Raw genomic sequence first — 10230 nt, 5'->3', positions numbered from 1 at the left:
CAAATGTAAAATAGATAGCTAGTGGGAAGCAGCCACATAGCACAGGGAGATCAGCTCAGTGCCTTGTGACCACCTAGAGGGGTGGGATAGGGAGGGTGGGAGGGAGACGCAAGAGGGAGGAGATATGGGGATATATGTGTATGTATAGCTGATTCACTTTGTTATACAGCAGAAACTAACACACCATTGTAGAGCGATTATACTCCAGTAAAGATGTTTAAAAAAAAAAGGCTTGTGAGGGGAAGTTAATGAAAACCTGTTAAGTAGAGCATAGAGGGGTAGGATTAAGGTGATTCTAGATGGAAGAAAGGGAGGTCGGAGGCCTGCAGAGGCCAGCTGGACATCAAGGTGAGACACCCAAGAAGTCGTTCCTGGGAGGATTTCTGGCACCAGAACAGGAGGCTGAGTTCAAAGCGTGTTATCCAGAGAAAAACTGGGTGATCAACAGGAACTCAGATGCAGAGTCAAAATAGGGGAGGCTGAGGAGTCAGGAAATCTCAGAATAAAGAATAGAAAAGCATATTCAGGGAAATCACTGGTGGTCCAGTTGTTAGGACTCCTCACACACTTCCACTGCAGGGGTCACAGGTTCAATCCCTGGTCAGGGAAAATCCCGCAAGCCGCGCAGCCAAAAAAAAAGAAGAAAAGAAAAGCGTATTCAGGGTGACTATTTAATCATTCGTGTATTCAGCAGATGTGTATTAAATAACTATTACACATCAGAAGTTGTTTTAGGACTACATATCGTAATTAGAGTCCCTACTCTCATGTAGCATCCAGTCTGTTAAGGAAGAGACATAATTTAAAAATCAATCAGCATAAAGGAGATGCACAGGACCCTCCATGGAAACAAAAAGCAAGAGCACCTGACCCTCCACAGAGGTGGGGAGGAGACGGGTCGGGTGGAGTGCAGTGAAGGTGTCCCTGAGGAAGTAACATACACGCCCGGCCATTTAATCAGTGGCTCTCAATACAACTAGACTCAACGCCCTCTTTGCTACAAATATTTTATAGCATTCTCCTATTATTCCGAAACAAAATTCACAGTTAATATTACCTTCCTATACACATAATTTCATCAATATCATTACTTAACTATAGTAAAGAGCAAGAGAAAAATCACATGTATTTCAGTATGCAGATGTATTGCTCATCTAATCAGGAAGTCTTAAAAACACCATGAAAGTGACAGCCTCAAATACAGACTGATGTCAGGGTTAGTAACCCAGATACTGTGAGGGCATTGCCATTTGTGAAGTGATTTTCATTCTTGATGAAGAACTCCCGATAAAGTTCAGAATAAAAATAAAACTCTTATCTTCCCTTGTTATACACAGTTCCTAGTTGTATTCCTGGAAAAATCAATATATATGAAATGGCACAAAATAGACTTTTTGTTCATATATAAAGTGGAGGTTCAGAAAAGAAAAGGGTTTTCCCCTACAAGCTTATCAAGAGGGACCTTTGAAACTCATGCAAATATACCGAACTCTGTCACTCAGGACGGTCCCATGTGTTACACAATGTCTAGTCTCCCTGGGCCCTGCTCACCACATGTTAGTTGTGCCTCCAGATCACTGGCAAGCAAAAACACGCCCACACTTTTCCAAAATGCTTCCCACCGCAATTAAAATCGCTGATCTTAAACACGGTAATTCCAAACTGAGATCATAGAAATCTATGGAAGGTTTGTCCCAAGACAGACTTCACGGGCAGGCTGTTCTATAAACCCAAGCTCGTGGTTGATGTGGGCCTGAGCCCCTGCCCAATTCTGCACCTTCTGGGGGGTGGGAGATGTGACCCCAGGCCCTACCAGAGGATCCCAGTGGCCTCACCGCAGTGACCAGCCCTGGGTAGGGGGGCGATGGTCCGACCAAGGCACCTCAGCAGCCTCTCCTGGACGTGTACTGGGGGACAGTGCTCTCTTTTCTCCAGGAATACAAGCTACAAGCAAAATGCAAAGCCTTCCCACACAGAAGAAAACATGCCTCTTAAGTCCATGGCGAATGTAACACCTTGAAAATGGGTTCCGGTTCACATGTGTTATCTTGAATGTTCAGTGGACACAAATGGGGGAGAGGGGAGGTATGACCCTTCTTCCTCCTGATTTTCCTTTCCGGAGGCGGAACGCCACTGGTGGACCCTTCTCACCTCTTTCTGGGTCTTTGCTCACTTTGTTCCTGGGGAGAGTGATGCCATTCACCTCGGGTTGAATTTGAGGCCAATAGCTGGACATCACGGCTCTTCATGTTGGGGGGAAATACCTGGGCTCAGGGAGCAGAAATTCTCTGTGTTTAGTGCCAGAAACTGTACCGAGACCCACTTCACAGGTTCAGCTGTGGCCCCAAAGAAGACACATTGAAGTCCTAAGCCCGGGACCTCAGAATGTGCTCTTATTTGGAAATAGAGTCTTTGCAGGTGTAATCAAGTTAAGATGAAGTCATTGGGGTGGGCTCTTAATCCAAGAAGACTAGTGTTCTTATAAGTGCGACATTTGGACAAACACACAGACGAACAGGGAGAAGGTCATGTGACAACAGAGGCCAAGGAGGGAGTGACACAGATGCAAGCCAGAGATTGGCAGCCACCACCAGAAGCTGGAAGAGACAGGAAGGAGGCTCCAGGTTTCAGAGGTAGCATGGCCCTGCCAACACCCGATCGCAGACATCAAGCCTCTAAAACTGTGAGACAATAAATTTCTGTTGTTTTAAGCCGTCCAGTTTGTGGCACTTGGTTGGGCAGTCCCAGCAAATTCACACACCCTCCCTGGGGGAGGCGGGCCCCATGCCGGCTACACGGGCAGGTGGGAGCCTGCCTCGGGTTGAGCCCTAGAGCCCACTTAGCTGCCAGATTCTCCAACATTCTCCAACTTTGCTCTTTCTAACTTCGTGTTTTGGCCTCCACCTGTCCCTCCCAGTTGAGAATTTCAAGTTCTTTCGATCCCCAGCCGGACGGGTGGTGACATTTGCGGGGAAGCCTTCAGAAACATCCATGTTTCGTGGATAAATAAGGTATCTCTGATTTCCACACTGTGCAAAATCGCTTTGGGGACCAAAGTGATCTTTTCAAGAGCACATTTCTCGTCATCATAGAACTTCCTCCAGTATGACATACATTTTCCCAACCACACGGGTAAATTAAGAGCTGCTGAAAGAAATAGATTTATTGAAATCAAGCAGCTGTTGAAATAAAGAATGTTGAGCACAAATGCCATACTCTGGTTGGTAACCTAACTTGTAGGCTGAACATATCATTATAAATAATGCTCCCCAACCTGGCTGCAGGAGCTGGGGGCCCTCTGCATGGAGCCCTCTGTTCTCTCCTCCTTCCCTTGAATATCCTTACTCATCCCTCAGATACCAGCCTAACTGTTGTCTCCTCCAGGAAGCCTTCCTGGACCTCCCTGACTGGTGGCATCCCTCAAGCACAGCTCCAGGGACCTCTCCCGAACAGCACCTGTCCAGAAGCATGGGGACCCTGTGCCTTATATGCTCCCTGTGTGCCCAAAACTGCTTTCCAAATGTCACACGTAGTAGCTCAATACACATTTGATGAATGAATGAATGAATGAATGAACCTTATACTGTGGTTGAAAGTGGCCAGGGACATCATCCCTCCCACGGCTTCTCCTAATTCACCTCTCCTGCTCCCACTGGGCTCAGAAACCTTCCAAAAGTCCTTGGAGACGCAGCAAGTGTCCTTCTATTGCAGCAGAGGCTCGAGCATCACCTCACTTTCATAGTTCAAAATAGAATTCAAAATCCTATTAGTTGCACCAGTAAGCTAACTTCATTTCTGATCTACTTTCCATGGTTCTAATATTAAATAATGGTTTCAGTGCCATTTTTCTGGAAATTTGGATTGAAAAATACAAATTTAGTATTTTCCTCAATAATACTGAAAAATTAAAACCCACTTCTTGTACATGCAGAGAATGATGAAAAAATAAAGCTGGGAGCAATTTGGAAAACAGCCAGAAAAATACTATCAGTTGCAACCTTGAAAGTATTATGATATTATATGCAGAATCTAAAAAAAAATGACACATGCAGAATCTAAAAAAAAAAATGATACAAATGAACTTATTTACAAAACAGAAACAGACTGACAGACGTAGAGAATGAAATTTATGCCTACCAGTGACGAAGGCAGGGGAGGGATAGATTGGGAGTTTGGGAATGACTTGTACACACTGCTGTATTTAAAATAAAATGCCTTTCCATGAAAAAAAATAATAAAGTAGGTGATCAAGGAAAAAAGGTAATATAATGACAAAGATTTAGAAGGCAATATACACATACACATGGGGCTGTATCGATGCTTACCTGTGGCCACACCGTCATCAACGAATCCTAGCCCAACATCCAATAACAATTTTCCTGAATCAAAATTAGTTGCATTTTGGTAAATCTTTTACAAGAGAGCTCCCCGGAGGCTTCTCTTTTCCCCCAGCTTGTACTGTGACATTACTGAATTTCAAATCTTCTGAGCATGGTCTAGCTTGTAGCAGGCAGCAACCGTCTGCTCTGGTCCAATTTGTCTTCTTCACAGCAAGAGGGAGACGAAATTCCGGTTGAGGGCTCCTATGAACTTTTGGCCTTCTTATATTTACTGTTTTCTGAACTTGGGCACCTTCAACTTGAAATACTTGGTAAACAGTTTATTCTTAAGAGCTATTTTCTTTTTTCTTTCAGTCCTTGTGACTATTTCTGACCATGGGGTGAGTTAGTCTCTAATTCAATCACAAAGATAGTGGCATATAAATATTTTAGCACTTTAATTAAATGGTATTGTTGTTATGCTTGTGCTAAGGCTTCCCAGGCTAAGAGTAGAGTGTATTAAATCCAATAGAGGAAAAGCATGGCTTCGATTAGTTCCTAAGTGGCATCAGTGTCAATTTTAGACCAAAGGAGCTGCTTTGTTGTGACCCAGGTGGCACAGGTAACCTCTGTAGGGTTTATTCTAATGACAGTCAAGGCTCCCGGCCCAGACATCTCCCAGAAACACACACACACACACACACACACACACACACACACACACACACACTCACTCACTCACTCACACACAGAGTTAATGCCTGTCATTACTCCATTATTTCTTTAGCTCTTGAAGGCTTCCTGGCCTTTTAAAATACCACTTGAAGGAATTAAGCCTTATCAGTTCATAGCTTTGTTATCAGCCAACACCTTAGTTGACGAGCAGCTGAGAGTGAGAGCTTGCCAAGAATGTGACCTGGATGGGTGCAGGTGGGAGGGGGGAGAAGGCGTGTGGGAAGGAGACCTGCTGGGAGCAGAGGAAGAGGCCAGTGACAGCCTGGCACACGAGGCAGGACCTTGCTGCCCTTGGGCTGCTTTGCTCAGGGCTAAGCTGAGGCGGGGAGTGGGGGGCAGACACTGCCACAGACCCCAGATAAACAGTTTCTCACACTTTTCAGACTGTTTCTATCGACACCCCCAACCACACTGACAAGGCAGTGACCCACATCACGCACGTGACCTCGCTACCAGGTGCGTGATGCTTACTGCATGGCAGACACCACTCTGGACCCCTTATTCACCAGCTGATGGAGTACGTAATTGACCATCTTCTACAAATTAGAACTGAGGTTTAGGAAAGTAAAGAGCACACAGCTATGAAATGGGCGAAGTAGAAATCAAACCCAAATTTGTCTCACTCCAGAGCCTAGGAGTTTAACCACTATGCCTTTGAACTTCTTTCTGTTTATGAACTACTCTTTAAAAAGCTATTATTTTACTTACTCTCAAAATGTCCTGGCAAATCCAGAGGCTGTGCTTTTGCTCTATTGTTTCCAGTTTAGAAATTCAAGCGCACATACCTTGGGGGACCAAAAGTTAATGGCCTTGGGTCGGAATCGATTGCAGAACATGAACAGAAATGTGTCCCCCGGTGTCACCCAAGGCTTCTTATAGGAGGCTGCATATCGTCCTGTATCTCCCTCAATGATGCCCATGGTATTTTTATTTGTTTGCTTTTGTTTTAGCATGTGTTCTGTACCTACCACTGAGAGGAGGTCTTTGCCAGAGATAAACCTCCATATCAAAACCCCAGGGCTTCCCTGGTGGCACAGTGGTTGAGAGTCTGCCTGCTAATGCAGGGGACACGGGTTCGAGCCCTGGTCTGGGAAGATCCCACATGCCGGGGAGCGACTAAGCCCGTGCGCCACAACTACTGAGCCTGCGCGTCTGGAGCCTGTGCTCCGCAACGAGAGAGGCCGCGATAGAGAGACGCCCGCGCACCGCGATGAAGAGTGACCCCCGCTTGCCACAACAACTAGAGAAAGCCCTCGTGCAGAAATGAAGACCCAACACAGCCAAAAATAAATAAATAAACAAAGGTGGGTTTTAAAAAAAAAATCGTTCAAAACCCCATCTGCTCAATTTGTTCATGGACCCAACTCTGTGCTTTGACCACCATTTAGGTAAAAATCATTACATTAGGAAGTTCTAACCAAGGTTGAAAACGGCATCAACGGTGATTATCATAAGCATTTCCGAGAAGCCCTCCCTTGATCATGTAGACTCAGGAACGACCCCTGAAGAAATGGAACAGAAGGCTCACCACGTGGCTGCCAACAAAGCCTTGCAGAAGGTTTAACAAGCAGCCCTAGTTTTTTATTGACTTAAAGGGAAATGGAGTCAAGAGGGAAATGCCAATAAAATTGTAGGTAAGCCAAAGGTTTGTTTTAGTTTCTATGGATTAGTTCTCACACATTTCCTGCTACTAGACTTTCTTTGGGTAATGTGTAATTTTAACTACAAACCTGGCATTTAGCAATGAGTACTCGTCTATTTCCTGATGAACTTGAGAAAGGTCAGAGGTTAATTGGACTCTGCCTGGTTAAAATGTCATAAGCCTGAAGGGAGCACAGTGCATCCCAACTTTATCAGGTCCAGGGATGGTTCAGTGCTTTAGTAACAAGCAGACACAGAAATGTCTTAGCTTTAGAGAAACAAATCGAATTTTGTCTTAACTGTGCTACATTAAATAAACGACTCAAACTTCCTGAAACCTTAAGAAAACACAAAAGGCTCTTAGTCTGAGAGTCTGGGCCTCACCAATATTACATCCCCACCCTCACTGCAGAGAAAAGAAGCAACTGAAATTTATACTCATCATCAATTATACAGAATCAGATCTGTCACCAGGCTCCAAAGATGAATTTTCTTGTGGAAAATGAATAACACATATTAACAAAAAGCCAAAAGGGGACTTAGTAGGGAGGAGAGGGAACTCCAGAAAAAAAAAGCTACAGAGAGCTCTGTGTGTGAACAGGTTCCACTGAAAAGTGAGCTCCAAATCGGACTCAGCTTTGCTGCCTGGAAACTCAGTCAATGCCTCTGAAGAGTGAAAAATAAGTTTTTCTGAAACCCAATTATTGATTTCCATTTAAAGTTTCTGTGAGATGACAGTCAGTAGCTGACATAAGACGGAGAGAACAACTCAACATCTAGATGTTCTTCCAAAATTTTCTATCTTGAATCAGCAAAACTCACTGGGGAGTAATAATGAGAGTTCGAGATCACAGTAGGCAGGTAATTTCTGGGGTAGGTATTTACGGAGAACTTGCAAATAAGGTGAATCAGGACAACTGCCATACAGACTTCAAATCAGATCAATATTTGTATCTTCAATAAATTGCTTAAGTTCCTTGTTTCAGCCCTACTTTTTTAAAAAAGAGAACGAACCACAAGCAAACCTTATCCTAGAAGCACTGGGCTGCAAAGAGCTTCCAAACCTTTCTAGAATCAGTTCAGCATATTCCTGAAACCCACATTCCTGGGACAAGAGAAGAATGTGTCAACAGCATAGGATTGTGAACTAATTCCTCGCAGGGACCAGCTAACACAACGTCTTTGACAGAAGAGAGCTACAGCTGAAGGAAGATTTTCATGTTCCACACACACTCTAAGACATGGTCCACTTATTCAGAGCTTGGGGACAAACTTTCAAAACAGAATAATATCTTACTTCTCTTACTGAGAGTCTAAGGTTTTAAATTATTTGAATTATTTCATCTTTGAAAATTCCACTTTAACTAAGCAAGTTCAAGAAAGAACTTGGGGTGGTGAGGGAAGGTGGTAATGTTTTTCATATTGGGGAATGTTTTTCTTGGCTTATATCTTTATGTATTTTTACATTTAGGATATATAAATCTCTGAATCTAAAGAGAAGTACATTGCTTAAAATGCTGCCTTTGTGTCTTGGATGCTAGAGTGTTTTTAGCCAGATCTTCTTAGTAAGCGGATCAGTCAAAGGTGGCACTTTGGAAAGCTCTAGTCACTCTCTATGACACTTTCTGGAGCAACATTCTGAGTTTTCGTTATATCCAGTCAAACTGAGAAAGATGAGTCATGCTGCTCCAGGACCACTCCACCCCTGTGGAGGCACACGGAATCAATGAGGGAATCGAAATGAGCTATGCATCCTGCTTTGTGTCTGCCTTCCAAAAAGCTGATTTCCCTCTCGGATAAAATCTATATAAATAGGAATTTACTAAAACAAAAAGACAGAACATGTCCATTAGGCCCAGCCAATAAACAGACTGCAAAAAATGTGTCTTAAATAAAGAAAGGAAAATTTACCCTGAGAGAAAAAATAGGCAAGACTATGCCAGAACATTATCAGTGATTACCCCAGGGATAGACAACGTTTTTCCTGACACTGTTCTGTGTAAGTATTACTTTGAAAGCCATTTGCAGCATAAAGTAGAAAAAAAATTCAGAACTTCTAGTCAAGATAGCATTGTAAGGTCATGATTTGAAGAACTTCCTCTGTTTATATGTATGTCAATCACAGAAACAGTTTTTTTTAGAACAGAAAGACAGAGCAATACTCCAAAGCAATGAAAGATTAGTCGTCATAATGTAGAAAGAACCCCACATAATAGAAAAGTGGATAAAGAATACCAACAGGAAATTCACAAAAATATACCCACACTCTCTAATAATGAGGTCATTGTAAACTGAAGTAAGATAGTATTTCATATCCATGTTAGCAAAATTTTAAAGTTTTAAAATTCCAAGTATTGGCAAGAATGCAAGAAAATGGAAACCCCCATGTTGCTAATGGTCGCATAAATTGGTACAACAATTTGAAGAATAATTTGGTGAGGTCTAGTAAATGTGAAGACAGGCATAACTTGTCAATATTGTTACAAAGTGTAGCTTTATCACTAGTGCACAAGGACACAGGTACTGGAATGTTTATTGCACTAATGTTAATGTTTACTGCATTACTTAAATAGTGAACAACTAGAAAAAATCTGAATGTCAATAGAAGAAAGGATAAATAAACTGTAGCATGTTCATAAAAATAGCTCACTTTAGAGAAATTAAAATAAACAAGATATCATCGTATTCATATGGGTAAATAGTGAACACATTACTCTGAATAAGAGTAATGTGAAAAGCAAGTCACAGGGTGATGTATTGTACGCGTTACCATTTGTGTGAATTTTTCAAACACATAAGATAACACTACATATTGAATAAATGCCAACTTCATAATATCGATTAACTAGCCAGGGAGGGAAGGAAATGGATGAAGGCTGAATGAAAAGTCTTTCAAACATATCTATGTAACATTTTATTGCTAAACAAATAAAAACTTTAAATATCCTAAGCAAATATAGCATTTGTTGGATCTGAGTGCTAAGCATATGAGAGTGTATCCTGTTACCTGTACTCTTCAAAATGTTTGATGTAGTTCATAACTTAAAACAGTAAGTGTCCGTGGGATTTGTCAATTAAGAAGTCATTGTTGATTTTAGCCAAAATAAATCTGCGGAGTGGCGGGGAATGTCCATATTTCAGAGGCTAGAGAGGGAGACAGAGCTTGGCAAATGTTTGTTATTAACGTGGAGGAAACCTGAGCTCGTATCCCTACACGTGACACCACGACATGGCCTAGAGGAGCTGGTGGAGAAGGTATGGGGCGAGGGGTCACGCAATGACTGATCCCTGAGCTTGTGACGGACAACTGGACGCAGAGGCGAAAGGGGAAGAGATAAGACACTGAAAGGATTTGAAGTGGTAGAACTCGGAGTCTAGGCTGCAAGAGTGGAGAAGACAGAGGTCACAGAAGGGCTACTAGAAATGAGAAGCAGGGCTCAAGAGTGTGGGATGCTCTACAGAGTGAGGGTAAGGGTCATGGCATGAAGACACGTAAGCGTGGGAGGGTAGGAAACTGTGGTCAGATAGCAGAAAT

Source organism: Physeter macrocephalus, chromosome 11 (genome assembly GCF_002837175.3).
Source record: "Physeter macrocephalus isolate SW-GA chromosome 11, ASM283717v5, whole genome shotgun sequence".
NCBI lineage: Eukaryota > Metazoa > Chordata > Mammalia > Artiodactyla > Physeteridae > Physeter > Physeter macrocephalus.
This window is presented reverse-complemented; position numbering follows the sequence as displayed.